Below are 18,358 nucleotides of genomic sequence, written 5' to 3'. Positions count from 1 at the left end.
ATAGGTGTGTAGATTAGCCCAACTTGAATAAAAGGTATTCATAGTATAACACAAAATATAGTCTGAAAAAGACAACCTTACACATACAAATCATTGAAAGTTACCCCATTTCACATTGTAATCATCTAAAGAGATTTATTTTCCTAAAAGACTCCATTTCCTTTGCTGATAGTAAAACAATTCCTTGTGTCCAATCCTCAGGCATCGAATTATCTGAACTCTTCCTTTTTCTAAAAATAATTTTCTTGGACGTTATCAACGCTCTATACAAACAGTGTCTTGTCTCATATGATGCATTTGGAATCATTGATGATAGCCCCAGGATACTGAGCAGTGGTGATACAGGAATATTACAATTTGTCACATTCTCCATTCTATGTGTGACATCATCTCAAAAGTCCCTAATTTTGCTACATTCCCAAAGGAGAAATTACTTACCGTAATATTCTTTCTTTGGATTCTTCTTCCACAGATTTCTCATCTGATAGATATCCTCATCCAGCTCTGCTGCTTGGAAACTTTTTCGACAAGAGGTGTAGTGGACCGGTACTCAACCGTCGATACAGGATCTGCCTTGCTTGGTGCTCGATCGTCGGCTCTGGACATGACGGCAGGCTTCATATATATACCGCCTCACTATGCCCCATATCTCAGTTCCTCCCTTTTTTCCCCGTGCTTGAAAGCTGCAGAGGAAAACAATGGGAGGCAAGGCTAGCCAGCCTGTAAAAAATGTAACAATGGGAAACATCCTAATGGGGAGACCCTGCAGAATTAGCAAAAAACAGGCAACTAGCCAGATCGAAGCAGTCTCCACAGAGCCATCACCAGGCATCCCTTCGCTTAGACAGATGCGTCAAGACGAAAGAACTTTATGAGTGGGGATGGATGGGAGGCGCAAGGAGGAATCTGCGGGAGAAGAATCCATAGAAAGAACATTACGGTAAGGTAATTTCTCCTCTAATGGACTGCTTTTCTACTGCAGATTCCTCATCTGATAGACTCCCCAAGCAGTTAGGATGACGAAGGCGAGCAGAAAGTGCTACAGTAGCAGATTTTGCAGAACTGCCCAACCAAAACTTGCATCAGCCACGCGGGCAACCTCCAGACAATAGGGCCTGGTAAACATGTGCAAGGACGACCTTGTGGACGCACGACAGATGTCCCTACTAGTAACTCCTCTCTGCAAGGCTGTAGAAGCCGAGACCTCTCTCGTCGAGTGTGCCCTGATGCTGGGAGGAAGCTCCCTGCCTTCAGACTGGTAACAATCTGTGATGCAAAGAATAATCCAATGAGACAGAGTCTGCTTAGTTACAGCCAGACCCTTGCGGGACAATGAATGGGCCATGAACAGCTGAACAGATTTTCGGAACTCAGACGTCCTAGCGACGTAAAAGCTCAAGGCTCTTTCGGGATCTAAACAGTGACACCGCTCTTCATCCTTGTAGGGGTGTGGAGGAGGGTAGAAGACCAGTAAATCTATGGACTGAAAAAGGTGGAACTCATAAACCACTTTTGGGAGAAAGCTAGGGAAACATTTTCCCGGACAAAATGCAGGAACAGGGATTTGCAGCACAATGCCTGCAACTCACCAACCCTCCTGGCTGACGTCATCGCAAGCAAAAAGGCTGTTTTCAAAGACAACAGTCTTAGGGAACCGGAATTCATGGGCTCAAACGGAGCCGCCATGAAGGATGTCAGAACCAGATTAAGATCTCAGTATGGGACAACAAAGGGAGTTGGTGGAAACCTATTCACAAGGCCCTTCAGGTATTGGGCCATAACCGGGATCGTAAAGAAAGAACCTTGATCCAGGAACCTTTTGAACACAGACAAGGCCGCCAAGTATCCTTTGACTGTGGTAACCTGGAGACCTGCTGAGGCCGGTGACAGTAGGAACTCCATCACTGTAGTGGTGGGGCAAGAGATGGGGTCGATCTTGCTTTCCCTGCACCATGCCTCAAATCTTCTCCACCTACTCGCATACATAGATCTTGTAGATGGTCTGCGTGCAGCCAGCAACACCTCCAGTATCCCCTCTGAGAGGTCCCAGTTATCTTACCTCATCCTCTAAAAAGAGCCACGTATGTAGGTTGAGGGACTCCAGGGTCGGGTGGAGTACCCGACCTTCTGACTGGGTCAGGAGATCCGGGTGCCGAGGCAACTGGTAGGGTGTACAGACCTACAGATCCAAGAGATCAGAGTACCACGTTCTCCTTGCCCAGTCCGGGGCGATTAAGAGATGATGGTCGCTCGAAACCTCTTCAACCTCCTGAGGACCCAGGGGATGACGGGAATCAGGGGGAAGGCATAGTAGAGGGGGAAGGTCCAATCCACCAGGAACACCAGTGCACCGTTCGCTGAGAATTCCTTCGAGCAAAACTGCCTGCACTTCCTGTTGGACTCCATGGCCAACAGATCCACCGCTGGTATACTCCAACAAGAGAAGACCTCCTCCAGTACTTCCTAATACACTTTCCACTTGGGTGAGACTATGCTCTATCTGCTCAGAGCATCCGCCAAGTTGTTCTCTATCCCTGCCAGATGAACTGCCAAGACCGAGATCCGGTTCTCCAGCAACCAGAACCACTGCTGCATCACCTCTCTGCAGAGGTGGAGTGAGCGCAAGCCACCTTGCTTGTTCAGGTAGTGCATGGCCACCATGTTGTCCGTCAGAATCAGGCCATGCCTCCCCTTGAGAGATGGGGCTAAAGCCCTCAGGGCTAGCCTGAAGGCTCGCAACTCCAGCCTGTTGATGTGCAATACGGTTTCCATTGCTGACCAAAGGCGGCTCACCTACAAGTCCTCACAGTGAGAGACCCAACCCTTCATAGATGCATCTGTGACCACTCAGGCCTGAGGCGAAGGGGGCCTGAAGCATTCCCCCATCATAAGATTGTCACGGTCGGTCCACCAGCTTGTCTGGACACCTTGAGAGGATCTGTGGGCGCTCTGAGATACTGTGACCACTGACCTCTTAGGAGCCTTTGTAGGGATCTCATGCGCAGCCTGGCCTCTGGCACTAGAAGAATACAGGAGGCCATGAGACCTAAGAGGTGGAGGAAGGAAGCCGCTGGTAAGGTGGCATGATTACCGAACAATTGTACCATCTGTGTTAAGCTGTGAACTCTCTCTTCATGAGGGCCTTCCCCACCTGAGTGTCTACGACTGCTCCGATGAACTGGAGCCTTTGGTCTGGCATCACATGGACATCTTCAAGTTCAGGGAGAAGCCCAGCCTTTGCAGGTGTCCTCCAGATGAGACAAGACCTGCCCTGCCGACTTTCCTCGGATCAGCCAGTCGTCCAGGTATGGAAATACATGGATCCCGGATCTCCTGAGGTGAGCCGCAACTACTGCCCTGAGCTTGGTGAAGACCCTTGGAGCAGAGGTCAACCAAATGGAAGCACTGATAGTGCTTGTCCCCTATGAGGAACTTCAGGAACTTCCTGTTCTTTCGTTGTATCGGCACATGGAAAAAAAGCGTCCTGCAGATCTATTGACACCAGCCAGTCCTGAAGTTTGAGAGCGGGGGGAATTACTCTCAATGTCACCATCCTGAATTTGTCTTTCCACAGAAACGTGTTCAAGGCCCTAAGGTCCAGACCTCCTCCTTTCTTGGTCACCAGGAAATACAGCAATTACCAACCAGACCCTCTCTGATCGGGAGGTAACTCTTCCACAGCACTCTTCCACAGCAGGGCTCGCAGTTCTACTTGGAGATCCTGTCCCGGTTGGATTGGAGGCGGTGGGGGTCTGTCCGGTGGTTTGCTTAAGAAGGTCAGACAATAACCCAAACCGAACGAGCTGCAGGGCTCAGGCATCAGAGGTAATCTTCTGCTACTGGGGCCAATATTTTCTGCCAACCGTCCACCAACCGGCAAGTCGTGGGAGGGGAAATCAAAGTGGCATAGAGGGCGGCGCCGCCCCAGCCTCTGCCACTGTTTGCTGGCCTCTAGAAACCCCTCTGCCCCTTCCAGGGTGCGAGAAACACCTCTGCCCCTGCCTGGCCTGTGGGAGCTGCACTTCCCTACCGTAAGGCACATATCACCTGTAGCATCTGCCCCTAGAGGCAAAGCTGAAGGCAGGTGTGACTGGCTGTGCAGCTAGGCCCAGCTATGTTTCGGCTATTTTAGACTCTTTGAACTTTTCCAGAGAGTCATCAGCCTTCTGACCAAAAAGAAACTTTGCCTTTTCAATACTACCGCCGACCCCATTGAACGGCCGATGCAGTCGGCCACTCTCAGGCCCGTCTACAACGACTGCTTGGCTACCTCCTTTCCATCTTCCACCAGCCCTGTAAACCCATCCCGCATTTCACCTTCGGGGATGTACTGTGTTGCTTGTGCCATGGCTTTCCATAGACCAAATGAGTATTTCATAAATCCACAGGCCACATTGGTGGCTTTTAACGCCATGCTATCAGAAGTAAAGAACTTCTTGGCCATTGCGTCCAACCTTTTACCCTCTCTGTCCAGAGGCAGATTTGAAGTGGATGCCGCAGGTCTGGTGGTGATTGTGGCTGCCTGCACAACAAGCCCTTCTGAAGAAGGGTGAGAAGCCAGGAAAGATGGATCTCCTCTTGCCGGCCTGTACTTCCCTGTAAAATTTGAGTTCACCAGGGGAATGGTGCTGGGATGTTGCCTCAAGTAGCCAAGGGGGTCTGCAGTTACTGGATTAAGTGGCATGTTATGCTCAATTACAGGACCCTCATCAGGACCTTCATCCCTGATGTCTGTTAGCTCATAGCTTTGAACAGGTGCTGAAGAGGATTTCAAACCTAGGATGTCTACTACCCTTTTCACCAAGGTCCTAAAATTATTATGGGTGGGTGTATAAGGCTGACCCTGCTGAAATTCGACATCTTAAGAGGTGTTCAGGCCCCTGGTGTCATGTCACCCTTGGGCCAGCTTGGTCATTGAAAAAATCGACACCTCCTGACCCTGTATACATGGGATCAATGCCCCCTGGTCATCGCCCTGGTCGGTGTGGAAAATGGACTCCATGGATTCGAAGAATCTTGACCTGGAGAACGGAGCTAAAGATCTGTCACCGATAGCCGGCGGCAAGGGTTTTTCTCAATAGTTTACGCGCCTTTTTCGGTGTCGAGCCCGAAGGCTTCTCTGATGCTGATGGCGTTGACAGATTGGTAAACATGGGGTCAGGAGTGGTGAGAGCCGCTTTCTCTGCCGAAGCCTGCTGTTCGGGGGTGACACCCGCACATTCAGCAGCCTGAGTTTTAAACATTTCAAGCATTTCTTTTTTTAAACTTTCCCAATCTTCTGGAGTGGCTTACTTTTCTCCGACGATGATCTGGACTTGTGGCGATGGCAGTGACGTTGCTTCTTCTTACGTGACAAAGATGAGGAAGTGTGATGCTTTTTGACTTTTAGCGGATGGTTTTCCTTCTCCTTTTCAGGGGTGGGCCCTTCCGTCACAGCCTCGGAGGACCGGACGAGCGACCGCGCCAGATATTTTGGGCATGATCGACCAAAAGCAAATGGATTTTGACTGCATTTTGGAGCACGAAGCACATTCCTCTGTGTCGTGATCAGTACCCAGACACTACACGCAAATGTTGTGTGGGTTGGTCACCAACATTTTGGAATGGCCGTCGGTGCACCTTTTGAAGCCCGAAATCCGGTGAGTGGACATCGCGGTTGAGGATTTATGAGAGAAAATGTGATAATCTAGTAAAAAATGCTGAGTCGAAGACTCAATGCTGTGTTCCTGAAGCAGTGTGCAAGCACGCTGAAAAAAGGAACTGCCGTGTGGGTCATAGTGACGTGGTATATATCCGACACTTGATGTCACATCTGGAGCCAAAGATCTAGCACGGGTAAGACGGATCGACAATCGAAGGCCAAGTCGAGGACCACTACGCCCCCTGGCAAAAAAGTCTCTGAGCAGCAGAGCTGGATGAGGATATCTATCAGATGAGGGATCTGCGGACGAAATGCAATCCATTGAAACATATGTAAGTTTGTTCCCTTTTAACTTTTGAATGACCAGCATAAATCCGTTGGTAACAGTTTACAATCTCTCATCCTCTATGGTGTATAATACGGGAAATGAGCAACCCTCTGTTGGGCATACCAGAGATTTAAATCCACCTTAATTCAAAAGATATTTCCACATATGCTTGACCAGTCTTTATCCGATATAGGAACTTGAAGTTCATTCTCCCAGTATTGATGCTTCGAGTCAGTAATACAAGGATGGGGTAGCAGCACATGATATAACACTGAGGAGGACATAGGATGTGCTCTAAAAGGATAATTTAACTCTGGTTCATTGTGCAGCTTCACATTCAATGGGGAGAAGATAGATGTGAAGATGCTGGATAGTAATTGATATTTCTGTACCTCAAATGCATGTAACTTATATTTGAAGCGTAACAAGCCGAAATCTGCTGGTTCCCCTCCAATCAAGACATCCTTTAGTTTCCAAATTCCAGCCCTCTGCCAGGTGTACCAAAGCCAATAGAGTTTAAAGTGAAGCGTTTCTTCTATTTTTTCAATGTGAACAGAATGTCCAGTACTGTGTTTTGTTGTGCCTCCTTTTATTATGTGAACACCCTCTGATGAAGGCGTCTATGCCACTTTAAAATTGAATGGATTGTACCATTTTAGCATAATATTTTCATTGCGTCCAATAGAAGGTATCAACACTTGGGATTTTGTGTGTTTGGAAAAGTGGACTGACAAAGTGTCAAAGCTTTCTTTGCACATCAGTTGATCCATTAAGTAAACTCACAGCCATCTCAGAATCCAGAATTATGCAGGGCATTGATGGAGATATCCCACAACATAATGCTTTGCTTAACAGCAACGTAACATAACCAAAAAACATAATGCTCCCTTTGTTGCTTTCTTGGATTTCACGTAGTGCTTTAAAGTCTTTAGTGGATCCCAATGAACGCCTTGTTCATTCACATCATGTATGATGCTTGAACTCTCTTACATATGAATGAGCCCAATGTGCGGCTAATGCATGGGATATCAACAGCAGCTACCTCAATGACGTCAAGTAAGGTGTAGATCAATACATGATTAATTCACTAGCCAAAGCTTTCTAAAGGTGGCTATGCGCCATTTTCAGGAAAACTCAAATGACAGGCTGCGTGGAACTCAAGGTGCCTTGCAGCCATGACTTATTACCTAAACTCAGTGGTGTAATTTCACCATAATTATATGGACAGCAGAAGGGCCATCATACGATCTTTGACCGGTTTGGCCTCAATGTCATCGTAGGTAGGTTAAACCCCCTGGTATCTATTGTAAATCTGGAGGTACTCCATGTCAATAAACACAAACAAGCAGCTTCTAAAACTAGCAAATATTAAAGACATGGATGGCGATCAGATTGCATACATCACAGGGTTTTCAAACCAATCTAAAGTGGATGCATACCACGCCTTGAGGACAGCAACTGAGATCCAAATCTTTTATCCGATGGCAAATGCACCATAACATCAGTGTGTAAACCAAGCTTGAGGTGAGCAGGTGCGGAGAGATTATCTACTTCATTGTGTGCATAGAAGGGTCAGGTGGATTAAACAAGAGGGGTCTATGAAGAATCCTGCAGATCCCTCACTGAAACCCTGCCTAAAGTCTCCTCCCAGGTGGCCAGGGGAGGTCAGATGCTTCCTGATCCCAACCCTGGATGTGCTGTACTACAGGAGGACCCCCTGAGTAGTGAGGAGATTCCGTGGGATAAGACACAGTATTTATCCTCTGATAAAGAGACTCTTAACACTGTGCCAAAAGAGGTTATGGCTTATTGCCATTTCAATGTCTCTCAAACTCCTACTAAACCTAAGGTGTTGAACCCTAAAGTTGTAACAACAAAATGTACTATACCAAAAGAAAGACTCTCTTTGGTATGTCACATTAAATGCACTCCTCATTTCCAAGGGTATAGTACACAGGATGTTGTCTTCTCTAAACCATCTTCCCCTATACAAGTTAAAAACCCTTACCCGTCTACCAAAATTACTAAGGGAATTACATCTTCCCTTACAAATCATCAAGAAGTAGCAAATCCTAACTTTGATGAAACAAACTACATGTTCCAGAATCCCAGAGGGAATGAGATGAGAAAGAGGGCTGAAGAAGCATGCAGATGTTGTAGTCAGGCAATTAGGCCAAACAGCCATTGCTAGGCGATTGAAACTAATGGCTCTCACCTGAAGCCAATCGCCAAACCTGTGAGGCATAAAAGGCCCTAGAAGGAGAGAAGGAGGGAGCGGGAGCGGGAGTTGGAAGGCTGGTAGTAGTAGTAGAAGAGGAGAAGCACAATTCTGGCAATTCACGAGAAAGTGGAAACACCGAATGGATGCCAGAACATGGAGACAGCAGAATTCACCTGCAAGTTCTGAGAGGGTCCTGTGGTCTCAAAACATGCATTGCTGTGGGTGCACAGAGGAAGACATGCTGAGGATAAAGTTTTCCCCATGTGCACCACGTTGCTGTGATTGCAGAGCCGTTACCGTGCTAGAGCCCAGGGCCCGAAGCAGAAGGCAAGCCTGAGGGACTAAGGAGTGAAGGAGACCCCCAATCAGTGAGATCAGACTGGAGACACCCATGCTGGAGAAGGGTGCGGGTCCCAAGTGAGCCCAAAGCAGTTGTAGAAGTCGAGGAAGTCGGGGAAGCGAAGCAACCTGCACCTGCAGTGGTCCTAGAGCCAGTGAGTGAAGCTCAGTGTTTAGGTGCATTCAGCAAGCCTTGCCGGTAACTGTATCCAGCTCTAAAGCAACTCACATATGCTTGAAAGCAAGTAAAAACTGATACTTGTTCTGAAATAACTTAACAATGGAAATGTAGCATGCCCACTAATAGTGAAAGCTGTAGTGTTTGCGTACGAAGTAAAGAACATTTAATCCATTGTTGAACACCTTTTCCCATAGCCGGAGTTGTTGAGAGTCCTTAATGATAAAAAGGAAACGCTGGGTAAAAATCATTCCGAAAACGTAACATTGACTTCTAAAAGAATACAGCGTCAAAGAAAGGTCATGTGCAGCCAATTATGTTTCCCGAGAGAAGTCCGAAGTCATCTCTGTGAGAATATATAGGAAAACAATTACTTTCAACCCTTTAAGGTTACAGATCTATCTTAAAGAGTGGTTGCGTGTGCCTAGTTACGTATTTCCTTTGAAGACTGAACCTTGTAGTATCCCAAACTGTCATTCTTTATTACAAGATGTTTTTACACTGACGAGGAAAACAAGCAATACCCAAGCTAAGAGGCTAACCCTTGCCGTAGTGAAACAAATCCTGTCCAAACCCATCCACCTACTCTGTGAAGCTGTTAATGGTTCAGGGGCCCCTGATACAAGTGTGGCATTGTTGTATGAAGCTGAATGAGTGGCACTTCAGCTACTGGACCATTATTTGAACAGAGAAGATGTGAGTGAAGCTTGGGAAGGGGAGCTGGGTGCTTGTAGAAGAAGATTGAGGAAGTAACCTATAATGCTAAAGATTGCTGAAGCTGGGAGGAAGTCAATCTTGGGGCAGACACAGGTTATCATGGTGGCAGTAAGACAGATAGCAGAGGCAAAGAGGCTGCCCCTTTTCTTGGAATAGTTGGGATGCACGGTCAGATTACCGCCCCTCCTAGACAATTTAGATTTCAGAAAATATATTAAAAGATGGAGAATGTGTAAAGGGTGGTGTAGCAGGGGAGTGGTGTGCTTTACGGGTGGAAGCAAATGGTGGGAGTGTCAAGGTATATAGGGGAACTAACTATTTGCTTTGCGATAGAGTCATGTAGAATATATTGAATATGCACGGTATCTATAATATGAATAAGAGTAACCCTGAATCCTTGCACCCTGTTGGTGACACAGTACAACAAGGTCTCATCTCTTGTCTGAATTATCCCATTTCAATTCCCAGGAGCGGCAAGGAATACGCAGATACACCCACATATAAAAGTATTCAGTTAGGCCTTTGAACAATTAGGCAGGAATGTGTGCAGCTGAATAGGCGAAGGGCTGCGGCCCAGCTCAAGGGTCATACTCTTATTGTCATGATGCCTACCCCCGGGCATCAGGACCAAGGCCCTCAGCTCCGGGAACGGGCATCCAGATATTTGTTTAAACCTCAGCAGCCCCGGCTAGGGGCTGTCTGGGTTCAGTCCTGGTGCCTTAGGCGCCAGGCTCATCATAGAAATCAGTCCTGGCGCCATAGGCGCGAGGCTCATAGACTTTACTTACCTGATGCAGACCACGCTGCAAAAGAGCCTAAGCCTACATGAGGCCTGGATGGGACTATTTTGTTACAGGGACTATTTTTTACTCGGGCGTGGCTCTAGGGAACTTCTTACCTGGAACTACTTTGGAGGCTATTTAAACCACACCCGAACAGCAGCACATGCTTCGCGTTATTCTGCATCCAGCAGCGTGACGCTCAGCGTGCCTGCAGCCAGCATCCAGTCTTCTGCCACGCCTGCCTCGAATCCGGAGCTCCTAGAATAAAGAAGAAGAAAAGGACAAGGTTAGAAAACAAACTTATTTCAAATTCCTCACCTAATTCCGGAACCATTTCATCTCCGGACCTGGAAAATACATCAGTCCTGCACACGTCGCTTCGCCAGCTCCAGCACCGCGCCATACTCACAAGTTCTCAAAGAATCTTTCGATCCAGCACTGTCTCCATCATTTCTTCGCCGTAATCCGGCACCTAGGGGACACAAGAAAAAACAAGGTGAGCCAAGGGAATCAACAAATACAACCTCTTACCACCATAGACTTACCTGATTTACCACCGGCGGTATTATTCCATAACTCTCCACATTTTCATATGCCGCATCTGTAAAGAGGGAGAAAAACAACACGTTAACGCATGCAATAGTTACTGGACAGTGTTGGGTAACACAGACTCTTACCTGAACGCCAGCAGCAGCTACGAGACCTTCTTCTCACGAACTCAGTTGCAACGTAAGGAAGCAAGGGGACAAGAGTGAACATCGGGCCCATTGAACTCTTTGAACTTGATACTTACCAATCCCGCCAGGGACTTCAGAGTCAATACTTACCGGAACTCTCCCAACGCCTTCAAACCAGTGAAGTAACTGGTATCTACGCGCCCCTGCAAGACACGCAGGATGGAGAACTCATCTTTTACGAACATAAGGTGAGGTTACTAAGGGGATATCGGAGGTGATTAGTGGGGGAGAGCGAGAACAGTTGGGAGGCTATCACTAAAACCCACAGGTGGTTAATCCCTGTCTCCACTTGCAGGAAAATACTTCTTTGGGTCCGGCAGATAAGACTAGGCGGGCCAGTCCAGACAGTCATCTCTGCACTACGCATCACGTTGAAGGAGACTGCAGCTGTCCGGGTCCGATCGACACCCCTCTGGGGTCCAGGTGAGCGTAACACTTATGCATCGAGTCAGGGGTCTTTGGTTGTCAAAACATGAACTAAGATTTAAGGCACTTGTGCCCCCCAGAATGATGGTGATTCTATTTGAACCACCAGATGTGCAGGAAAATTGATCTTAAATCCTTGTGAACTGGATTGATTAGTGGGACATTAGGTTTACCTCTTGGGAGGAGAAGTGATACAGGGGGAGAAGAGAATAATATGATCTATGATTTGTACCAGGGAGAGCCAAGGGTGATGCCCATACAGTGGGGAGACATGATGGGGCGCCTGAGTGTCTGGGATGAGAAAAGGATTGCTTTGTTCACAAAGACCAGGCTGTCCTCGAAGCTATCTTCCAAGGTTATGTTGATGACCAGGTGCACATCACGTGACTAAGAGTAAAGATAGGGTGGTGACATTGAGTCTAACCAATTGCCTTGTAGCGCATCAAGATGGAAGAGGTTGTTATCCATGGGTGATGAAGATGGAGGAGAGGACAACGCAACCAATTGGAAGATGCGCTATATGAAACTCTTAGCCTTGTATATAGGTGGCAGCCAATGAGGGTGGGGGATGAACACTGTATATCGAGTGTGTCATGAATGATTATATATACATTTATAAGATAGCCACCATTTTGGAGGAGGCCAGAGCTCTGTGGCAGTCGATCTGTAATACCCTGTCGCCAGTTGCTTTTGGTATACAAAATGAATCTTTTGTTTTTCTTGAAAAACGGTGCACCAAGCCTTTTTCCCTAGTGGGTTGTTTTTCTTTGGTTGGGATGTTGGAGAGTTACTCTACAGAGCTTATAGAAAGAAATAGTGCCTTGCCTACGTGTAGAGATTGAAGTATCTTGTCTTTATATGCCTAACTATTCTGAAATATAAACCTGAAGCAGAAGTACCTGAACTGTGGTGCTATGTAAACTGTCAGTGGATCTCACATTGAAGTTGTTTGGAGTAGTGGCTTGCAATGAGACAAAGGTGACTGTTCTCACAGTAACATCAGTAATATGGTCGCTGTTAATGGGATAGGAGCAACCCAAAGAGAAATATCCTGTCAATTATACTGAATGTGCTGCAGGGGTTCTAACTAAGTATAAAGTTGTAGATGAAGAAGTTCTATACCTATTCTTTGACTGTGGCAAATAATCCTCGAAAGAAGAGATCCAGGATTACCATTGGTGCTATTTTACTGGCTGGAAGTAGAAGAGGATCTTTTCAACGGAAACCAGAGAATTGTTACCAGTGGATTTTTGTTTGATTAATTTTTGTTTGAATTGGAACTAATAAGAACTGGTTCAATACTTTTCCTTTCGTTTGAACATTTTGAAATGGATTTTAAAACCCTGGGGAAGGGATTTTCCAGGGACAGGTGAAGGTCATCCAAATATTGTTTTAAATGTTTTGTTGTTTAGTTTACCTATGATAGGAGTTGTTCCCTTAGCCTTTAGAGTAGGTAGGGAATTCCCTGATAGAGTAGGGCAAGAAAGGCTTATTTTGCAAACTTATAGTTTAATAAAATGTTTAATCTTGAAAATACCACAAGCAGTTGTCTGTCTCGCATTGCTGACCCCTCACAGGTCACTCAGAGGTCAATGTACTGTGACTAAAATAGCTTGAAAGACTGCAAAACCTAGAAGCTCCAGAGACCTTGAGGTCCTCAGATTTTAATAGGGCATGAGATGGGTGATTAGACAGTGCCAAGAAAGAAGAACCACAGAGAAACCTCAGCACAGGTACCCCAGGGAGTTTAGAATTCAAAACACGGTGTAACTACATCAATATAGCATACAGCTTAAGAAAGATAAATGCGTCATCAGTTGGAAGTTAATTTGAAAAACTGTTTGTTGATGACTAAGGACAACTCGAGTGTCAATACATCAGCCATTCCGGCACGTCATGGGCAAAAAGTAAATCTGACTCTTGGTGGTTGGAGAGAGACAGGGTCAAGGCTGGACTTTTATTTTTTTTACATTGAGGAGGGAAATGCCTGTTAGGAATCAGCACAAAACACAACAAGGTCAAGAGTTGTCTTGTGATATGAATTAAATACTCTCCACAAAAAAGGGAAAGGAAGTTTGGGTGCATCTTCTCTTAGGAGCACCAGAGAGTCAGCTACATCAATTCCAGGTGGCTCTGAATGCCGCTGTCAGACTGGTATAGAAGCTCTCTTAAACGGTATCCATCGCTGTGTATCAGAGGAAGTTGCACTGGCTGCCTGTCCAGAAACGGATTGAATTTAGATCGCTGTGCCCAATACACAAGTGTATTCAGGGTGCGGCACCCAGTATCTGGTTTCCAAAATCAGGCTTTATCACCCGGCGCGTTCACCTTGCTTGATCGGGCAAGGTTTGTTGGTTGTGCCCCCCTCTCATTTTGTCTTTCGGGGTGACCAATGTTTCTCAATCAGGGACCCTCATCTCTGGAATGCACTGCCAGCTGAGCTATAGAAGAACTAGTTACTCTTACCTTGTAACGTTCTTTCGATGGGATGTTCCTCCGACGTATTCCTTATCTTAGATATAAATCCTTCAGCTTTGCTGGCCTCGGAAAATTTTTTTCGCCAGAGGGCGCTGCGCGTCGATGATCGCCGAGTCGATGACCCTCGACGGCCTCCGTGCCGACGTCGACGTCATCCTGCCTATAAAGGCCGCGCGCAGCGTCCGTTGCTCAGTTCCGTTTTGTAGTCCCCAGTAATGTTTTTGGATTAGACTAATCACCTTGAAGGAGCATAGGCTGCAAACCCACAGGAAGTCATACTGCGGGGATGGATGGGAGGGTCGATAAGGAATACGTCGGAGGAACATCCCATCGAAAGAACGTTACAAGGTAAGAGTAACTAGTTCTTCGAAGGGATTGTGTCCTCCGACGTATTCCTTATCTTAGATAGACTCCCATAGCAGTGGTATTGTGACTGGAGGCGGGAGTAATAAAAGTTATGTTACCCTTCCAGAATGGACAGAGTGTAACACAGCCTTGCCGAATCTAGTTTCTTGACTAGAGGAGGAATCCAGGCTATAGAATTTGGTAAATGTATGTGCGGACGACCATGTGGCAGCCGCACATATATCTCGAATTGGCACCCCTCTTTGAAGGGCTGAGGATGTTGCGATACCCCTGGTAGAATGAGCCCTTAGATTTTGAGGAGGCTCCTTTCCTGCCAATTTGTAGCATTCCAGAATGGCTAAAATAATCCATCTGGAGATGGTTTGTTTTGTTATTGGAAGGCCCAACTTATGTCCTGCATAACCTACAAAGAGTTGGTCTGCTTGTCTGATCTTAGCCAATCTGCTGATATAGAAGCTCAAGGCTCGCTTAGGGTCCAGCCTGTGCAGTCTCTCTTCCTCCTTCCCCGGATGAGGAGGAGGGTAGAAAGAAGGTAATATAATCTTCTGAGTGATGTGAAACTCCGAGACTACCTTCGGGAGGAAGTTAGGCTTCACCTGAAGAACAACTTTGTCCTTGTAAAAGATTGTATGTGGAGGTTTACACGATAAGGCTTGCAACTCGCTAACCCTTCTAGCAGATGTCAATGCTATTAGCAAAACAGTTTTGAGGGTGAGAAGCTTCAATGAACAAGAGTGTAGTGGTTCAAAAGGGGCACCCTTTAGGAAGTTTAAAATTAGGTTTAAATCCCATAAGGGAACTTGAAAAGGTTTCGGGGGATAAACATTAGTTAATCCTTTTAGGTATTGTATTACCAATGGAATTTTGAAGTATGAAGGCTCCTCTGCAGTGCGCTTAAAGATTGATAGCGCTGCGAGATAGCCCTTAATTGTGCCAACCTGTAGGCCTGAATTAGCCAGGTAAAGTAAGAATGACAACACCATAGGTGTACCACAAGAAAAGGGTTCAATATTCTTTTCTCTGCACCAGCTGCAAAATTTGTTCCAACGGCAGCGGTATAGAGTTTTAGTTGCCGGCCTTCTGGCCGAAAGCAACACCTCCATAACATCATCCGGAAGGTCCCAATCCTTGTACCTCAACCTTTCAGACACCAAGCGTGAAGGTTGAGGGTCTTGATGGCTGGATGGAGAACCTGACCTTCCTTCTGCGAGAGAAGATCCTCTCTGTATGGCAGTCGAATTGGAGGGCAGATGGACATGTCTAGAAGGTCCGGGTACCACGTTCTCCTGGCCCAATCCGGGGCAATTAGGATCATGGTCTTCCGAAACCTTCTCAACCTCCTGATCATTTGAGGAATGACAGGGACCGGAGGGAACGCGTACAGAAGTGGGAACTCCCAGTCCACTACGAACGCATCTCCTAGAGCTCCTCTCGGGGGAAATTCCCTTGAGCAAAATCTGTCGCACTTCCTGTTGATACTGGTGGCGAACAGATCCACTTGAGGGGTTCCCCAAAGGGCGAAGATCTCTTGAAGGACTTCCTGAGCTATCTCCCACTCGTGAGAGACTGTGCTCTGCCTGCTCAGAGCGTCCGCTGTCAAGTTCTTCTCTCCGGCTAGGTGAATTGCCGATAGAGAGATTCCTTCCTGAATTGCCCAAAACCAGAGCTGCATCGCCTCTCTGCACAGTGGTAGTGAGCCTACGCCTCCTCTTTTGTTGAGGTAGTGCATGGCCACTGTATTGTCCGTCATTATTAGGACGTTTCTTCCCCGTACAGACGGCAGAAAAGCCTTCAGCGCTAGTCTGATGGCTCTCAGCTCCAACAGGTTGATATGTAGTCTGGACTCCGATGGAGACCAACGACCGCTGATGGTCAAGTCGTTGGCGTGAGCTCCCCACCCCGTGAGTGAGGCATCCGTGACTACTGTTATCTCCGGCCATGGTTGCCAAAACATTTCTCCTTTCAGGATGTTCTCCCGACAGGCCCACCACTGAAGGTCTCGGGCTACTTTGACCGGGATCCGAAGGAGATCTGTCATCCTTCCTGAGAACTGTGACCACTGAGTTCTCAGTGCCCACTGGAGGGATCTCATTCTCAGGCGAGCCTCCGGCACGAGGAATATGCAGGATGCCATGAGGCCTAGCAACCTCAGAAAGTCGTAGGCTGGGAGATATTGGGCATTCTGAAATCTGATGACCATCTGCAGAATATCTCGAGCCCTCACCTCTGGTGGCAAGGCTTTTCCCAGGGAAGTGTCCAGGACTGCTCCAATGAATTGGAGTCTCTGTGATGGTATCATCTGTGACTTCTTTAAATTGAGGGAGAAGCCCAGCTTGTGAAGGAAGTGGCAAACATAATCTAGTTGTCTCTGAGCCTGTTCCGAAGATACAGCTCTGATCAACCAATCGTCTAGGTAAGGGTAGACATGAATCCCTTCCCTCCTTAGACTTGCAGCCACAACCGACATTAGCTTGGTAAAGACCCTCGGGGCGGAGGTTAGCCCAAATGGCAGAACTCGAAATTGATAATGAGAGCTGCCAATTGCGAACCTCAGGTATCTCCTGTGCCTGGGATGGATCGGCACATGGAAATAAGCGTCCTGGAGGTCTAGAGATACCAACCAGTCCTGAAGCTGGAGGGCCTGAAGGATCTGAGAGAGAGTCACCATCTTGAACTTGTCCTTTCGGAGGAATTTGTTCAATTCCCGTAAGTCTAAGATGGGTCTCAGTCCTCCGTCCTTCTTCGGTATTATGAAGTAGGGGGAGTACCAACCCTTGTTCCTTTCCGCTACAGGTACCAGTTCTATGGCACCTTTCTCTAGCAGGTCTAAAAACTCCTGCAAGAGGAGCGGATCTGGAAGCTTCAAAGGGTTGTTCCCCGGTGGATGACTCTGAGGGATATGTAGGAAGGGCAGGCAGTAACCTTGGGCTACTGTCTCCAGAGCCCAAGCATCTGACGTAATAGCCTGCCATTCCGTCAGATGGTGAGTTAACCTGCCCCCTACTGGTGTTCTGTGAGGGGAGACCTCAGAGTGGTTTTGAAGCGGCTGATGCAGTTGCCGAAGGTAAAGTGGCTCCTGCTCCTGCGGGTGCGGCTTTCTTTCCCCTACCCCGTCCACCACGGGTAAATCTTCCTTGGCCTCTTTGAGCCGGTCGTCCCCTGCCCCTTCCATATGAGGAATAGTAACGAAAGGACCGTCCTCTCCACGATGATCCCGAAGGACGAAAGGTATTCTGACGGATAGCAGCTCCCAATGACTTGGCTGCTGCCTTGGACGTTTGCAGTTTCTCCAAACTGTCATCCGCCTTCTTTCCAAAGAGGGTAGAACCGTCAAAGGGCATATTCAAAAGCCTGGTCTGCACGTCAGAGGCAAAACCAGACTTCCTCAACCACGCATGCCTGCGGATTGTGGTACTTGCCGCCATGGCCCTGCTGATACTGTCAGCAGAATCTAGGCCAGTTTGTAGGGTCTCGCACATCGCATCTTTACCATCCCTGATGATGTTTAAAAATGCGTCCCTTTCCTCTCCTTCTTGGAGGCAGTCAGCCGCTGATGAAGCGCACTCCCAAAGGGTGTGGCTGAACCTAGCGAGCGTACAGGTCGCGTTAATAGACTTTAACGCCATGCTACAGGCAGAAAAAACCTTCTTAGCCATGGCATCATATTTTTTGTCATCCCTATCCTGCGGAGCAGTGGGGTATGCAGATGTGCTGCCTGATGAGGTTGCAGCCTGTACAACCAAGCTCTCAGGAGTAGGGTGTTTTGACAAATATTCAGGGTCAGAACTAGCCACCCTGTATTTTGTTGACAGTTTTTTATTTACTGCCGGGATAATTTCTGGCGTTTCCCAGTTTGTCAAAATCCTTCTCTGTAGAGCAGAGTGAAATGGAACCACAGGATCCTCCTGTGGGCCCTTGTCCAGTATGTCAGTGAGATCATCCTGCTGAAAGGCAGGAGAAGGTGCAGACCAACCCATAAATTCTATGATTCTAGACATCAGAGCTCTATATGGAGTCTCCGCATGTTCTCCTGGGTCTGGTTTGATAAATTCTGCTTCAGGAGAAGTGTCCAAGCCACTAGCTTCCTGAAGTGCATCCTGAAGATTTTTTAATCTTCCTTCCTCAGAGGCGAAAGTCTCTGGCTC

The 18,358-nt window shown here is 47.3% G+C and overlaps 1 protein-coding gene across 2 annotated transcripts in view; it reads right to left on the bottom strand.

The window, feature by feature from the left end:
• The window catches only part of PLXNC1 (plexin C1), a 1,076,103-nt gene that overhangs the window by 272,567 nt on the left and 785,178 nt on the right, over positions 1-18,358 (bottom strand). The gene's annotated exons all lie outside the window — the stretch shown is intronic.

This window comes from Ambystoma mexicanum, chromosome 12 (genome assembly GCF_040938575.1).
Source record: "Ambystoma mexicanum isolate Mex_15411 chromosome 12, UKY_AmexF1_1, whole genome shotgun sequence".
In the NCBI taxonomy this organism is placed as follows: domain Eukaryota; kingdom Metazoa; phylum Chordata; class Amphibia; order Caudata; family Ambystomatidae; genus Ambystoma; species Ambystoma mexicanum.
Note: the sequence above shows the minus strand (reverse complement) of the source record. Positions and strands in the feature narration are given on the sequence as shown.